We start from the raw sequence: 14,993 nt of genomic DNA, 5'->3' as shown, positions 1-14,993 counted from the left end.
GCCTGTGCTTTTGCTGCTTCACGCACGTTTGTCATGTTACAAGACACCGGATCGCCGCAACCTCGCGCACCAAGGTGCGCCACAGACAGTGCCTGTGAAGCCCCCAGTGTATTCGGAGAACGCTTGGTGTTGCATCGCCTGCGACGGCAGTCCGCGAGAGGCTTAGCCAGCCGAGCTCAGCCGAGCCAGCATGGCGGTGTGTGACGCGTCGACCTCCCCGAAGCCGCCAGTTTGCCACCCGCTCCTTTGCGCGCTCTTGTCGTGACGTAAGACTGGACATCATCGACCTTAGCAGCAACGTGCTGTAATGAACGTCTCACTCAAGCCAGCAATATGTGCAGAAGCAGCGGCTAGTCATTCATTGTCTACGCAGCATACAAGTGTTGGCTGCTGCCGTTTCGCCGCGCCTGACATGGCGATGTGTGTGTGACGCACCAGTTTTCTCGACATCGTCGGCCCCTCGTTCTTTCGCTGTATTGCAAGAATACTAAAGACCGGATTATCATCGTCGTGTGTTCTGGTAAGCAGTATTAAACTCTCCTTTGATGCCATAGACGCGCATGCACTTAACGCCGCTCCCTTTTCAGTGTGCGTAGACTTGCTGTGAACCACGGGTGCGCCGAGATGAAAGGCTTAACGAGAACAGCAAAACAGCAAAGGCTTCATTGTGGTCCGGTGGAGCCAACTCACACAGCAGGCATGAAGTAAGTATCTGAGAAATTTGTTGTTGCATGCGGCTGAAAAAAGAGTGTGGCACTGCAGTCGTGGCTGTTACGCTAACATGTACAGCTGGAAGTACGGTCAGTTCTTCTAGGGACCAAATTTTCTTTATGCGTTCACGCCCCATGAATGTGGAAAAGCTGTACAGGCAATGACAGGTGAAAATGCACAGCCTTGGGGTCTGTGAATTTTTGTCACGTTATTACGAACAGTGCTGAGAACCGTGCCCTAATCGGTTGCTTCCTTTCCTGTGTTTTAAGAGGGCCTTGTTATGCAAACAATGCAAGCGATTTTATTCTTTTCAGTCATAGCACAGGACATGGCGACGCCTTAGCGCTCACGGAGATTAGCTAAACTGTTACATTTTCCGAGTTGGTGACATCTTAACGTTGCAGCGATTTTCGGCAGCGGACATGAGGTTTCAACCATACTGAACGCTGCCTTTTCTGGATGGTTAGGCGTCTAGTTCCAAAATGTGGTATCTTGTAAGCTCTTCGCATTTGAAAAATGTTAAAAGAAGTTTCCACTTCGCGTGCAGTTTCCGAGCACATTCCATTATGTGAAACTCGTGGAGGCAAGCGTTCCGGTTGAGACTGCTGATCCCAGGAAGGCAGCGAAAGAAAAAGAATAAAGCTTACGCCAGTGTACGAGATCCCCTGCTCGTGCTGGACGTAGTACATTGGCGAAAGCAAGCATTTCCCAGAAAAACTGAAGCAGCACAAAGCGGATGCCAAACAAATGAACAAGGAAGGAAGCGCGGGTTGGCAAGACTGACTTCGAGGGAACTATCCTTGCATCAACTGTCTACGATCAGTGACCCGGCGGATGACTAACAGAAGGCTTAAAAAAGGCAAGCTGTGACTCACTCGCAGTCACACCTGCTGAAAGAACCAAGAAGATTCCCAAACATGTTTTTTTTTTCTGGTTGGCGTTCTTTCCCGAAAGTATATTCCTTACCCAGCCAGATAGACCTGTCTAGAATGTTTTCTTTTGAACCCTGGCCACGAATGTGAGGGCAAAGCTTAACAGAAGACAGGTGGCGGCGGGAGGGTGGGTCTGGTGGTAGCTTTCTATTCCTAACAATGCCTGCTATGTCAGTCACCCTTGCCCTGCCTTTGGCCTATACACAGAATGAGGACGTCCTGAAAATGCGTAGCTGCGGGCTCTCCCATCAAGGAAATTGCATGTAAGCTTCCGCTGCGTGTATGCAAAGCGCTGTCTTTTGTTTGCATGTTTTGATTTCAGTAATTGGTTCTGATATGGTGCCTGAAAAGCATGAGGAACCTCTGACAAGTAAAAAAAAATTATATCTCGAGGCCTCTTTCGGTGCAGGAACGCAGCCAAAGGCAGCGCGAATGCGCAAGTGCCTCAGTAAGACCATTTTATTTTTTTTTCAGTTTTATGCGTTGCGGAAAAAATGTTCCCTATCGATGCTGCTTGCCATTCGCCGTATTGCCTTAACGTTTACGTTAGAACCGCGTTTAGCCGCTGTCATCCGACAGGGTACAGGTATGTATTAGCTAGTTGATTACCTACTATGTTCTGCTAGCTAATATTTTGTCATGAAAAACGTTTAAACTTCAATAATACCTACTTTATTGAAAAGTGCACTCTGAACGGTTGACTTCTACACTTGAAGCACGTCATACTTCAAGCTTAGAGGTGCAATTCCACTGATGCATTTGTTTTTCTAATCTTTCTTTCAGAAGGAGCCTGTATGTTGACAGCGAAGCATTTCAAGGTTCCCTCCTTGCTTTCAAGTGTGGCATCTCTATTTTCATTCCTTTGGGTATTTAAATTATGTACCCAAAGACAGCGTGGGTTAAGGCACTCTTCTTTTCTACAGGGGCCAAGACGTTGGTTCTCTGTAACCGTCGAAAGCAAGCTGCCGAACACATGTCTGAAATGTTTTGTGCCCAATAAAATATTGTTTGAAATAAATCACTGTAAGTTCATCGACGCATTTATCCTGGAATATCAAGCTCTAAAATGAGCCTTCCATACGAATACTTTATTTCAAATCGGCTTCCGCATCAAGTGAAGTAATATACTCATCTGGGAATCATAAATGTAACCCTATAGTAAGAAAAATTTCTCCAAAAATTTCCTGTCAAAACTACTTAAAAGGAACAGGCACGTACTCCTGAAATGTACTATAAAAGTAGCTGCAAAGGAGTATATAATACTTCTATTAATTGCCATGCTAACTCCTTTGTGATCACAACTTTACTCCTAAATAAACTCCCGTCTGCAGAGCGGTAACACTTTACTCCTTCTAGCACTCCGAAAGTATCCCTTCAAGCAGAGGAGTAGACGATATACTCCTATTCTGAGGAGTATAAAAACCCCTTTTCGGGAGTGCGCTACGCGATGAGCCATTTACTCCTATCCGGGTGTTTTTCGGTTTGCAGTGTACACGTAGCGAAGCGTCGCCGGCCCCACATTCACGTGTGGGGCGTCGATCCCGACATCGCTGACCATGCCGTCGTGGCGCAGATTGCGGCCAAGAACACAGACCTCGGCATCGATCCATCCACGATGCTGAGGCGTTCGTTCCGGGCCAGGAACGGCACGAAGACGCACGTGCTGTCCGTCACACCGGGAACGTTTAGAAAGATTATGATTAGGCGGCGACTGACCATAGGGTGATCCTCGGCCCCAGTCGAGGAGGACCTCCACGTGCCCTCTGCATCTTTTGCGCGCAGTACGGGCACTCCCGCCGAAACCGCCTCCTTGCGTCGGACGCGGCGAGAGCGGTGTGCACAAAATGCGCTGGCGCTCGCCTTGTAACGGCGTGTGACGCCTCTGGCGGCGCCGCCGCCGAGGCTTGCGCCGTATGTAGGCGTGCGGTACGCGAGGCGCTTCCTCACAGGGCCGGGGCGAAGGATTGCCTCATTCTTGCCGAGAGGATAGCAAGGATGCGGCTCCGCACTGACTACGAAACGCATTGAACACTCCCAGGTACTTTTCGAGGGGCGGACGGCCGTGCTTTTCCTTCTACATACATACTTCGTCCGGCGCCCTGCTTTCAGCTTACGGCGCCGGCGTCCGTCACTTTCAACACCTCATCCCTGTCACCTACTTATAACGGACCGTATAATTTCAATCTATCATCTGCATCTTTCATCACTTCTTTCCTTTTTTCGTGCACTCTTCCATTCCTTCACCTTTCTGCTCTCACCTCTTTCTGCCGTTCCTCTATTTTTATGTTCCTTTCTCTTTCCCTAAATATCAAGACAGTAACTCCGCTCTTGCACACCTACAGCTCATTAAGGTATTTCCTCGCACAAGCGATGGACGCGACACGGCTCCCGGCTTCCTCTCTCTACCGACGTCACTTCCATTCACTATCCAACTCACTCTCTCACTTTCACTACGTCTAAAATTTCCCATTTCTTCCTCTCTCCACATTTACCATTTCCTATTTTATTCTTCTCTTCAATACATATTTTTTATACACGGGACATTCCTGCCCGCGCCACCTACACTTTCACCCCACATACACAAAAATCACAATGCCTATGCTAACATTTTCTTTTATTCAGGTCAACCTAGATCACTGCAGGAATGCCACACCGGTTTTAGCCGACAGGATGAGAGAGGGAGACTTTCACTTCGCACTAATACCAGAACCCTACACACGCGCAGACACAATAACAGGAATCCCGCCTGAGTGAGCCGTGTTCGCCGCCTCGTCACGCCCCCCGTTCAGCAATCCTCGCCCGACAGCATGCTTACGACATGTTTCCCATTTTGGTTACCACCCGGGTGGTAGCCATCATCTGTTTTACGGCCACCGCATCTTGCCGACTCATATCCGCACATGCACCACAGCAAACTCCCATGACCCAAACATTCGACGACATTCGACAAGCACTCATCGTCACAGAGAGAGGGTATGCCAGTCGTCCTGGGGGGCGATTTTAATGCTAAGCACACAGCCTGGGAACCACATATTTGTGATATCAGGGGAGGGGAATTAGTAAATTTCGCTACGTCCTCAGACTTGTTAATTATAAACGATCCGGCATCCCCTCCTACGTACTCAACATTTCCCCTCCCTTGTTCATTTTTGTGATCGCAAAGGACCATCAACCACACCCTCTCTCTACCGTACATAGACAGTTAGATTGACATCACACTAGCATCCCCCGAAATGATCGCCGTACCATACACATGGACAGTATCCGAAACACGCGCACTATCAGAGCATAAACACATTGAGGTTAATTTTGGAACACAATCTACGAACAGACAACGCCGATTAACCCAAAGAGGCACTACACGACTGTTAAATGACATGTCTCGAGATCCCTTCTTTGATACGGTGGCCGGCGTTCATCTGGCTTCGGCGGACGTAGTTGACACAATCATTACTAAATTCTAGCTCATTCTAGACAAATCACGCAAACGACACTCATCCTTCAGACCCGCACCAACCAGAACGAACTTTCCGGCGCCCTGATGGTCACAAGAACTCGCCACCGAACGATCCCGGGCGCGCGCACTCCGCAGGAGGTACCAGCGCTGTAAGTGCCACTTCATCAGGGAACATCACGGACACACTATTACACCGAATTTCGAACCTTCCGACAACACTTAGCCGAAACGCGACACATTGATACACAATCATTGGAACACGATTTCTTAAGGAGCGGAGTTTTCGGACGCCCATTTAAAATTGTCTTCGGAACGTTGCGCGCACCTAACACATTACCACCCATACTGCGCCCTGGCGGCACTCTCACCACCTCTTTACTTGGCACCGCCAACACACTACTGGCAGCGCACGTTTCGACAGATGACACGACCACCGAACTCCCACACCCCCCCACACACCAGGTCGTTGGCGCAGAACCCTGCGCTGGGCGGACCCGATGACGTGCTGTTGTGACTGTACTTCGGACCACGTGGGCCCGATCATGCAGCTACCGTGAACATTCATCGAGGCCGACAACCCCGCGACGGCGGTGGGAAGTGGGATGCTTGGAATGCCCCTCCGAGCCTCAGCGGATTAGTGTAGCAGGAATTTCAAGGGCCATTGTCAGCAGTAACCACAGCGAAATTCCTTGAGCGGATTAGTGTAGCAGGAATGCCGGAGGTATTGTCCGAGCGACCACAGAGGAGGCGACGGGCCGGCGCCGGTCACGCTGGCGGATAATTGAAGAATTCTGTGTCTCCGACTCGCGTTCTGGGCAATCGACGGGGAAGCAAGTTCATTCCCCTGCTGGAAGACTTCGGGAGATTCCTTTCCCGCAGGGCTGGACCAGCGGCAACTCCCCCTCTCATCGCCCCAGCTGCGAGAGAGAGTGGAAAAGCTCGCACCTGCCCAGCCGTGCGCGGTAACAAGAACGTCCCCTTCGGTCCATCGTATTGGACAGTGCTCGTCGACCATTATTCCCCAGCCAGGGATCTGGGGAAACCGAACGATATTTAACTCGGCCGTGAGTGTGGCCGAAAGAAGCCTGCTAGCTCCAGTCGACTACGGTTGACGAAGACGTTCCCCTTCCACTGAGAGCCATTCTCAGTCCCGCTCTATGTAAATAATGTAAATACAGTTTTTCCTTCACTTCCCCTACTCCCCGTCTCCGGCCCACTTTCCTTCCTCCTTCGGCAATGCGGCGGTGATCCTGGACCCGATGCCTGGTGGGACACGCTACTAGTACGGCGAAACATAACAACTGGTTGGCAGCGGCGGGATCTTCCACGCTTGGTCCTGGCTTCAGCAGTGGTGAGCGCTTGACTTTCTTTAAGAATCTGCCAGGCTTGATAACTCTGGAAATTTATCACTACCTGTAGATTGTTTTTCTGCACGTGCTCGCTTAAGCATTTCACGTAGCAGCTTATTTTTGAAAGTCCTCGTTCGAGAATTGCCATGGATTTGAGCAAGCTAAAGAAGCCAGAGTTGATGTTGCTGTGTGAAAAGCTGGGTATTGAGGCCAGGAAAAGTCACAGAAAGCCGCAGCTGATTGAGGCTATTAAGGAATGTGGTGCTAAGGAGGAGGGAGACAAAATTTGGGAGACCTGGGAAGTCATTCAGGAGGGAATCAGGAACGCTAAGGAGGAGGCCGACAGGGTTGAAAAAGAGCGCAAGGAGGAGGCCGACAGGGTTGAAAAAGAACGCCTTTACCGCAAGGAAGCCGCTAAAAAGGAGGCTGACAGGTTGGATAAAGAAATTGCTCTAAAGCGTTTGGAGTTGCAACAAATTTTAGAGGCAAAGCGTGCCGACAGGAATTCGACATTAAATCAGGAGGTTTCGGCGCGAGAAGAAATTAAAGTCGGCAATGAAAACTGCGTGTCTTTGCCCATTGCCCGCGTCACGATCGAGAGCCCGCTAGGGGTGCGTCTGACCGAGGCAGCCATCTCCAAAAACCTGCCTAAGCAGCAACCCTCGATTTGCTCAAATCGCTTGGATATGCTGCCCAAAGAAAAAGGCCTTTGTTTTGGAGATAACGCTGCGCAGGTCCTTACCACTTCGAAGGCTCGTGAATTCGCAGCGCCAGCAGAGCACGTAGTTGAAGAGGGCAAACCTGATAGCGACTGTGGAGCTCCAAGCCAGAGCGCGGCGTTAGCTGAAAAGCGCGATGCCCCGCAGATTTCCCTTTTAACCCAGAAAGACTTAGGCGCAGCGCAAAAATGTCGTCCTCCAGAGAGCAGTCGCGCGCTGAAAGCGGCAACTGCAAGTTCTATTGAAAGCGAGGAAGGCGCCTCAGCGCTGCCTCGAAACAATGATCAGTTCAACGATCAGGGAACGACAGCCGCTCGCGACCAAACACCCGAAATTGAGTTATGCTCCAATGAAACCAGCGTCTCTTTGCCAACTGGCCGCGTCGCGATCGAGAGCCCGCTCGAGGTGCGTCTGACCGAGGCAGCCGTCTCCCAAAACCTGCCTAAGCAGCAACCCTCGATTTTCTCAAATCGCTTGGATATGCTGCCCAAAGAAAAGGGCCTTTGTTTTGGAGATAACGCTGCGCAGGTCCTTACCATTTCGAAGGCTCGTGAGGTCGCGGCGCCAGCAGAGCACGTGGTTGAAGAGGGCAAACCTCAACCTGTAAGCTCGAAGCCTGTAAATTCTCACGGTGATGAGCTAGAGCAGGCTTTGTCACAAACAGACGTTGAGACGAACGCCGGCGACTTAAGCTGTGACGGCTCCGCGCTACCTAATGACGAGCCAGCCCAGGACTTACTCACTTCTAGCACAGGGGTAAAGAGCACCGATAGTAGTGCAAGCTATAGTGAGTCTTCCGAATCAGGCGCAAGTGATGAGCTGGAGCTAGGTGAGGAATTGAATACCAATCTTGTGTTGCCCCACTCGGATGGCTTTCTCGAGCTCCTTCGTGTGGACAGAGAAACGTTCACCGCTGAGCAAGAGAAAGACCAATCTCTACGCAACTTGAATCACCAAAGTGACATAGGTGTGTCACGGAAGAACATACCTTTCCAACTCCGTTCTGGCCTGCTGTACCGCCAGTATAAGGATGGGAGGGGTATCCAACACGACCAACTTTCTGCCCGCGTCGCGATCGAGAGCCCGCTCGAGCTGCGTCTGACCAAGGCAGCCGTCTCCCAAAACCTGCCTATTCACTATCCCTCGATTTTCTCAAATCGCTTGGATGTGCTGCCCAAAGAAAAGGGCCTTAGTTTTGGAGATAACGCTGCGCAGGTCCTCACCAGTTCGAAGGCTCCAGAATTCGCAGCGCCAGCAGAGCACGCGGGTGAAGAGGGCAAACGTGGCCCTGTAACCCTTATAAACTCTCACGGTAGTGAGCCAGAGCAGGCTGGATCACAAACTGACAATGAGGCGAACGCCGACGACTTAACCTGTGACGGTTCCGCGATGGCTAGTGACGCGCCCCGCAAACCAACAGCGAGGGTTTCCACGGAGCGGCAGCGCACAGAGGTAGCCAAACGGGAAGAGCTAATTAAGGGGAAAGTGCGGCTCTTGTTGAATGCTCGACTAAAATCCGAACCGCGTGGCCACCCCAATTTGGCACCTCGGTGCTCAAGAGTTCGCACCCGCCCCGTGGGAACACAAGCCAAGAGAACGCAACGCGCGAACCCGATCCGAGAGAGACGGATACGCTGGCACGGCATTCGCACTCGTCCGTTCCCTTCTCGCGTTCTGCTTTCTGAGCGTCAGCCAAACTTCAGAACCACGAGACTTGGACGAGGAACAGTTAAGGGTCCCCAGCTGAAATTCCTAGCCTTGTGTCCTGTTGCACCTGCTAGAGCAGCAATCCGACCGCGGCCGCGCAGGGGGCGGCTGAAGAATAGGAACCAGTAAATTCCTCTAATCGTAACGTTGTTTCTGGACGGTTTCGAGGAATAATCCTATTCAGTTTATTGCTTGTTTCTTTTTGTTCATTTAACTCTCCTGTACAGAAATGCAAGCTGAAATTCCTAGCATTATGTAATGTCTCATCTGCTAAAGCAGCTGTCGGACCACGGCCGCGCAAGGGGCGGATATGACGCATAATCTCATATAGAGTTTAATGCTTCTTTTTTGTCTTTTGTTCATATCACTCTCCTATGCGAAATGAGAGCGAAATTTCGGAGCTTGGCATTGCGGGACTCAGTTCACATGCGTTGCCGAAAGGTGCGAGTAATGGCAACGCTGATGGCCTCAGCCGAAGCGTTCCCGTGTAATGCCCTTTCCTGACTCCCCGGACGATAATCCGCTATGCAAATTTGTATTTTGTTTTTTGCTTTAGCGGGAATCATTTTTGTCTGTTTTGTATGTGTTTTCAGCAGCTCCACCTTCCCTTTGTGCTCTCACGGGCGGTGGCTTTCTGTGACATAAACCGTGCTACGGCACCCCCCCCCCAAAATTTTAGGAAACTTTTCCCTTTTGGCTAAACAAGCTCTCTGTATTCTGGTTTGGTCAAACTTGGAAACTTTCGGAGGAGGACGTAAATTTCACGCGACAGCTCATTTTTTCTAAACAGACTTTGTCGACCGAAAACAGCTTGGCAGTTCTTAAAGTCGGTTTGGCGCTTTCTGCTTGTGGGGCTGTGTACCTTGCTGGTTGAGACCGTTACAGTTGTCAACGAAGCAAGAAGAACCTTTGGGCCCAGCTGTGACCAAAAGCCGAACGGACACAACTCCAGGTCTCTGCGCGCAGCAGCGTTGGCTGCAACCACTACGAGACCTCTTCGGGCGGCGGACGTGCTGTTGTGACTGTACTTCGGACCACGTGGGCCCGATCATGCAGCTACCGTGAACATTCATCGAGGCCGACAACCCCGCGACGGCGGTGGGAAGTGGGATGCTTGGAATGCCCCTCCGAGCCTCAGCGGATTAGTGTAGCAGGAATTTCAAGGGCCATTGTCAGCAGTAACCCAAGCGAAATTCCTTGAGCGGATTAGTGTAGCAGGAATTTCAAGGGCCATTGTCAGCAGTAACCACAGCGAAATTCCTTGAGCGGATTAGTGTAGCAGGAATGCCGGAGGTATTGTCCGAGCGACCATAGAGGAGGCGACGGGCCGGCGCCGGTCACGCTGGCGGATAATTGAAGAATTCTGTGTCTCCGACTCGCGTTCTGGGCAATCGGCGGGGAAGCAAGTTCATTCACCTGCTGGAAGACTTCGGGAGATTCCTTTTCCGCAGGGCTGGACCAGCGGCAACTCCCCCTCTCATCGACCCAGCTGCGAGAGAGAGTGGAAAAGCTCGCACCTGCCCAGCCGTGGGCGGTAACAAGAACGTCCCCTTCGGTCCATCGGATTGGACAGTGCTCGTCGACCATTATTCCCCAGCCAGGGATCTGGGGAAACCGAACGATATTTAACTCGGCCGTGAGTGTGGCCGAAAGAAGCCTGCTAGCTCCAGTCGACTACGGTTGACGAAGACGTTCCCCTTCCACTGAGAGCCATTCTCAGTCCCGCTCTATGTAAATAATGTAAATACAGTTTTTCCTTCACTTCCCCTACTCCCCGTCTCCGGCCCACTTCCCTTCCTCCTTCGGCAATGCGGCGGTGATCCTGGACCCGATGCCTGGTGGGACACGCTACTAGTACGGCGAAACATAACAGTGCCCTTACGGCGAGATTGATAGGGCGGTCTCTCGCATAAAGCAGGGCACGGCGTCTGGCCTGGACGGGCTCACACCAAGGCTGGTGACTCAACTTTGGCGACAACACCAACATTTTTTCACGACCATATTTTCGACGGCCCTGCGTTTTGGTCACTTTCCGGTGGCATGGCGAAAGGGCAAACTCATTTTCATACATAAACCAGGCAGACCACAGAACGCTGACACATCATACCGTCCCATCGTAATGAACTCGGTGTTAGGCAAGGTGATTGAGCGTCTTCTCTATGTTCGCTTCTACCCGTTGATGGCCCACCAAAATTTACTTCATTCCAACCAATTCGGATTCAGTAGAAAGCGGAGTGCCGTACAGGCACTTCACGCTTTAGTTTCCAAATTAAGAGGGTTTCGTGCAGACGGCATCCACGCCATACTAATTTCTATAGATTTCCGGGGCGCTTTCGACAGCGTCTGGCACCCTCTGGTGCTCAGATCGCTTGCACAATGGGGGTGCCCGAGAAACCTCTGCGCGCTGCTCCGGTCCTTTCTATCGGACAGCGAGGTGGTGTTCCCCTCTAACACGGGCGACGCGGTTGCGCGTCCCACCTTGGGGAGCCCGCAAGGATCTCCACTGTACAAGCATCCCCCGGCCTGGCGCCCGTCTTTCTTTAGGAGTGTACGTTTGGGAGAAGCTCCGTAAACCCCGCTGCGTCCCTCGCGGGCGAAGCCCAGCTTCGAACGACCTTCGCAGCCTTCTATTAAGGTGTTGGTACCCTTCGGCCATCGTGGCTCAGAGTAGCGCAACGGCCTTTCCCTCGTATGTGAGGCCAAAGCAGCCCTTGCTCAGAGAACAACGCCCTCAGCGTCTGACACTCTCACTCATCCACTGGCTCACAGCAGCAGAATCAGCAACAGTAAAAAACAGATCTCCGCTGTCACCGCTCTTCTGGAATATGGTTGTGCGTGGTCTGCTCGAGCTGCCGATGCCAGAGGGCGTGTCGCTCCAGGCCTACGCAGACGACGTCGTCGTCGTTGTGCCTGGTCCTGGCAGAAGGGAACTGACGACTCTTGCGGAGGATGCACTTGGCCGAGTAGCCTCGTGGGCGAGGGGGGTGAGGGTTTCCATCAGCAGGGAGAACACGGTGTGCCTTCTCATTTCTCCCCCTAGGGGGGGGAATTTGGCGCACACCTTCTGCTATTCACCTCGACGGAGCACGCCTGCAATTCAGGCCCTCTGCCCGAGTGCTCGGCGTGGTCTTCAACCGCACCCTCTCATTTATAGCTCACGGGGATTTGCTCAAGGAGCGCGCCGAGATGCTCTCTGCACGCCTCAGCACTTTCTTGCTGCTCAGTGGCACGCCGGCTCCCGGCCAGCTCAGGGCAGTTTACACCCAGGTATTCTTGCCGGCCCTCGCGTATGCGTCCCCTGTGTTGTGGACCGAGAGTCCTCACTCAGGTTTACATGCTCGTTTGGCTGCGGTCCAGCGGGCCCCGCTTCTAGCGTTGGTCCGGGCGTATTCCACGACGAGCACGAGGGCGCTCCAATTCTGTTGAGGGCGCCTCCTCTACAGTTCGACCTCGACAGGTTGAATGTAGAGTTTGCGCTCTTCGCACGCAAATTGGGACGTTCCGTTCGGTTCCAGAACGTATCGCACCTCCGAAGTGGCGGAACCATTCAACGACACGCTCCAGCACCCGGCCACTGCCGTCATATTTAGAAGCAAACAATTACATGCAGTGGACATACACACCCATTCTCATCTACCTGGATACCACATATACAGGGATGGCTCCTACACCACAACATTGGCTGGTGCTTCATACGCAGCATTCACTGATACGGAACATCTCATCTCGGTAAGCCGCTTCCGAGTGGAATTGGCGTCTAGCGCGTACGGAGTCGAGCTGGTCGCCTTAAATGAGGCCCTGAAATATTCATTAACATTGCCCGACACAACTATACACATTTACACTCACTGCTTGTCTCTTATAGAAACATTAAACAATTACACCATAACAGACCACCGTATTTTCCTGATAAAAACACTTTTACAGTCGTTATCCCGCATCAGATTCGTTCAATTGTATCACGTTCCATCACACACGGGAGTTCTCGGCAACGAGCTTGCAGACCTCATCGCATCCCGCACCAGCCGATCCGCACGCATCAGAACATCTACACTATCACGATCGTCCATTCGAAAACTTTTACAGACAGGGGCGTAGCCAGCCGGGGTAGGGGGGGGGGGGGGGGGCGTATTGAACTTCAGACCCCCCCCCCCCCCCCCCCCCCGAAATGTTTTCGAACTGACACGCACCCTTGACCAAAACAACCAACGGCGCCGGAATTACAATGTCTCTTTCAGACTAGAAAAGACATTTTGGCGCGAACATTGCTAACTCGGGTTGGATTTCGTGGCAACGCCCATGCACCTGGAGTCACGTAACGCATGCATAAGTTAGCATTATGTTCAAAATTACCATGCGTTTACGAAAATTTTGACGACATCAATAAGCGATCTACGTAGATTGACCTTGCTTATTGAAAGCCCTGCCCACGTGGTGTTTCCCAAAATACACACTCGGATGTTGGTTATTTCAACTTGTGGCATCATTCGTGGCTTTCTTTTGTCCTTCTCTGTCCTTCTTAGCTACCTGCTTTTACTTATTCTTTGAACCAAAGGAATACCTTTCTGTAATTATGCGTGCAGATTAATTGCGCCGTGCGGGCGGTTAAAAATTACGTACTTTCGTATTTATTTCTGCATTGTTCTTCTGTTAATCTAACCATATGGTGCTGGCGCGACCCCAGCATGACCCAAGTACATATCGCGACTTACGCTGTCATAGTTTAGTTCTTGCCTGGATCGTCTGTCTTTCGGTGTGCAAAGTTCACTATCTGTGATTGCGCAAGATGTTTATTTGCCTTGTTTGATGCATTATATAGAGTGACTTTTGCTTAGATACGTTGATTTAATGGAGACATACGTGTATTTAAATATCTTGTTGCGAGGTTTTCTGTACACATACAATTACTTTGTTTCCATTGGCACTTTTTGTCTTTTATCAAGTTGTATCCTCGCATTTGTAATACTCCATTTTATCTTCTCACTTCTAACGCACATTTTGCAGAACTCCTCGTTTATACATGCGCTCGTTGTTGCGACTAAAATTTCGGCGCAATTACTGACAATACATGACCGGTGACAGCTGCTGCTGCGCAGTACACTGCAACAAAGGACACCATCGTTGAGATTTTTTCCTGGCCGTTGCAAATGTATAAAAATGTAAAGGTTCTTGAACGACAAAGATTCATTAAAATATTTGTCCTCTACTTGCTAATTTCTTGGCCTTTACGTTTGTCATATCAGCGGCATGCGCTGCTTTGCTGGTTTCGGACTGATATAGTTCTAGACTTCGTGTGATATTTTCTTATTAAATAAGCTAAAACATGGAAGCATTGATATCAGTTATGTGTGCCATAATTTTTAAGACATACGAATATATTTCTCTAATTTTAAAAAATACATATTTCACTTGTCTAGACAGTGCGCAGCGTTATCTAATACACAATGGCATCGTCAGTGGCAATGCAGTTATTATTCTTGCTTTTGATCCGTCCACAAATTCTATGAGGAGGCCGCGCTGCAACATGAGCACCCCCCCCCCCCCCCCCCCCTAACGAAATTTATGGCTACGCCACTGTTTACAGGCGACGGTAGTTGCACATTGGCAGCACTGGTGGAGAGAATACAACGAAAGTACTGGAATTTATACATGGATACCCAGCGTTCACAACATTCCCAACACGTTTCCCCTGCCGAAGCCTCTCACCACAGTACTCACGGGACATGGCAGATTCCTATCGTACTTCCATCGGTTCGGCTTAGCATCATCGTCTACGTGTCCCTGCGGTCACCCCAACGGTGACGTTTCTCATTACTTATCATCGTCATGTCCTATTGCACATAACATTGTTACCCGTTTACCACTTCACAGCACTGACGCGAGTAGCACTGCGGCGTGGCGGTCATGGTTGGATGACCGCCACAGCGTCGCTTTGTTGCCGCGCATTGTCTCTGTGGTCATTCAGTCCCTCCCAAATTAAACACGTCGTCACTAAAACATTACACATTTCCCACACTCACACACGTATGAACGAAACTGTGTACCGCCTCCTCAGGGGGGACATTTGGCCCAATTATGGGTGGATGCAATTGTGTCCTCCCTTCCTGCGGCGGCGTGT

At 50.9% G+C, this 14,993-nt stretch overlaps 1 long non-coding RNA gene across 1 annotated transcript; it reads left to right on the top strand.

Annotated features, from left to right (window-relative positions):
• Nucleotides 1-415: 415 nt before the first annotated feature.
• LOC149352835 (uncharacterized) lies at nucleotides 416-2,626 on the top strand. Its single transcript, XR_016289564.1, has 3 exons — nucleotides 416-520; nucleotides 588-704; nucleotides 2,427-2,626. It is a non-coding gene; the product is annotated as an uncharacterized LOC149352835 (long non-coding RNA).
• Nucleotides 2,627-14,993: the final 12,367 nt, after the last annotated feature.

This window comes from Amblyomma mixtum, chromosome 3 (genome assembly GCF_055824585.1).
Source record: "Amblyomma mixtum isolate Tamu chromosome 3, ASM5582458v1, whole genome shotgun sequence".
In the NCBI taxonomy this organism is placed as follows: Eukaryota; Metazoa; Arthropoda; class Arachnida; order Ixodida; family Ixodidae; genus Amblyomma; species Amblyomma mixtum.
Note: the sequence above shows the minus strand (reverse complement) of the source record. Positions and strands in the feature narration are given on the sequence as shown.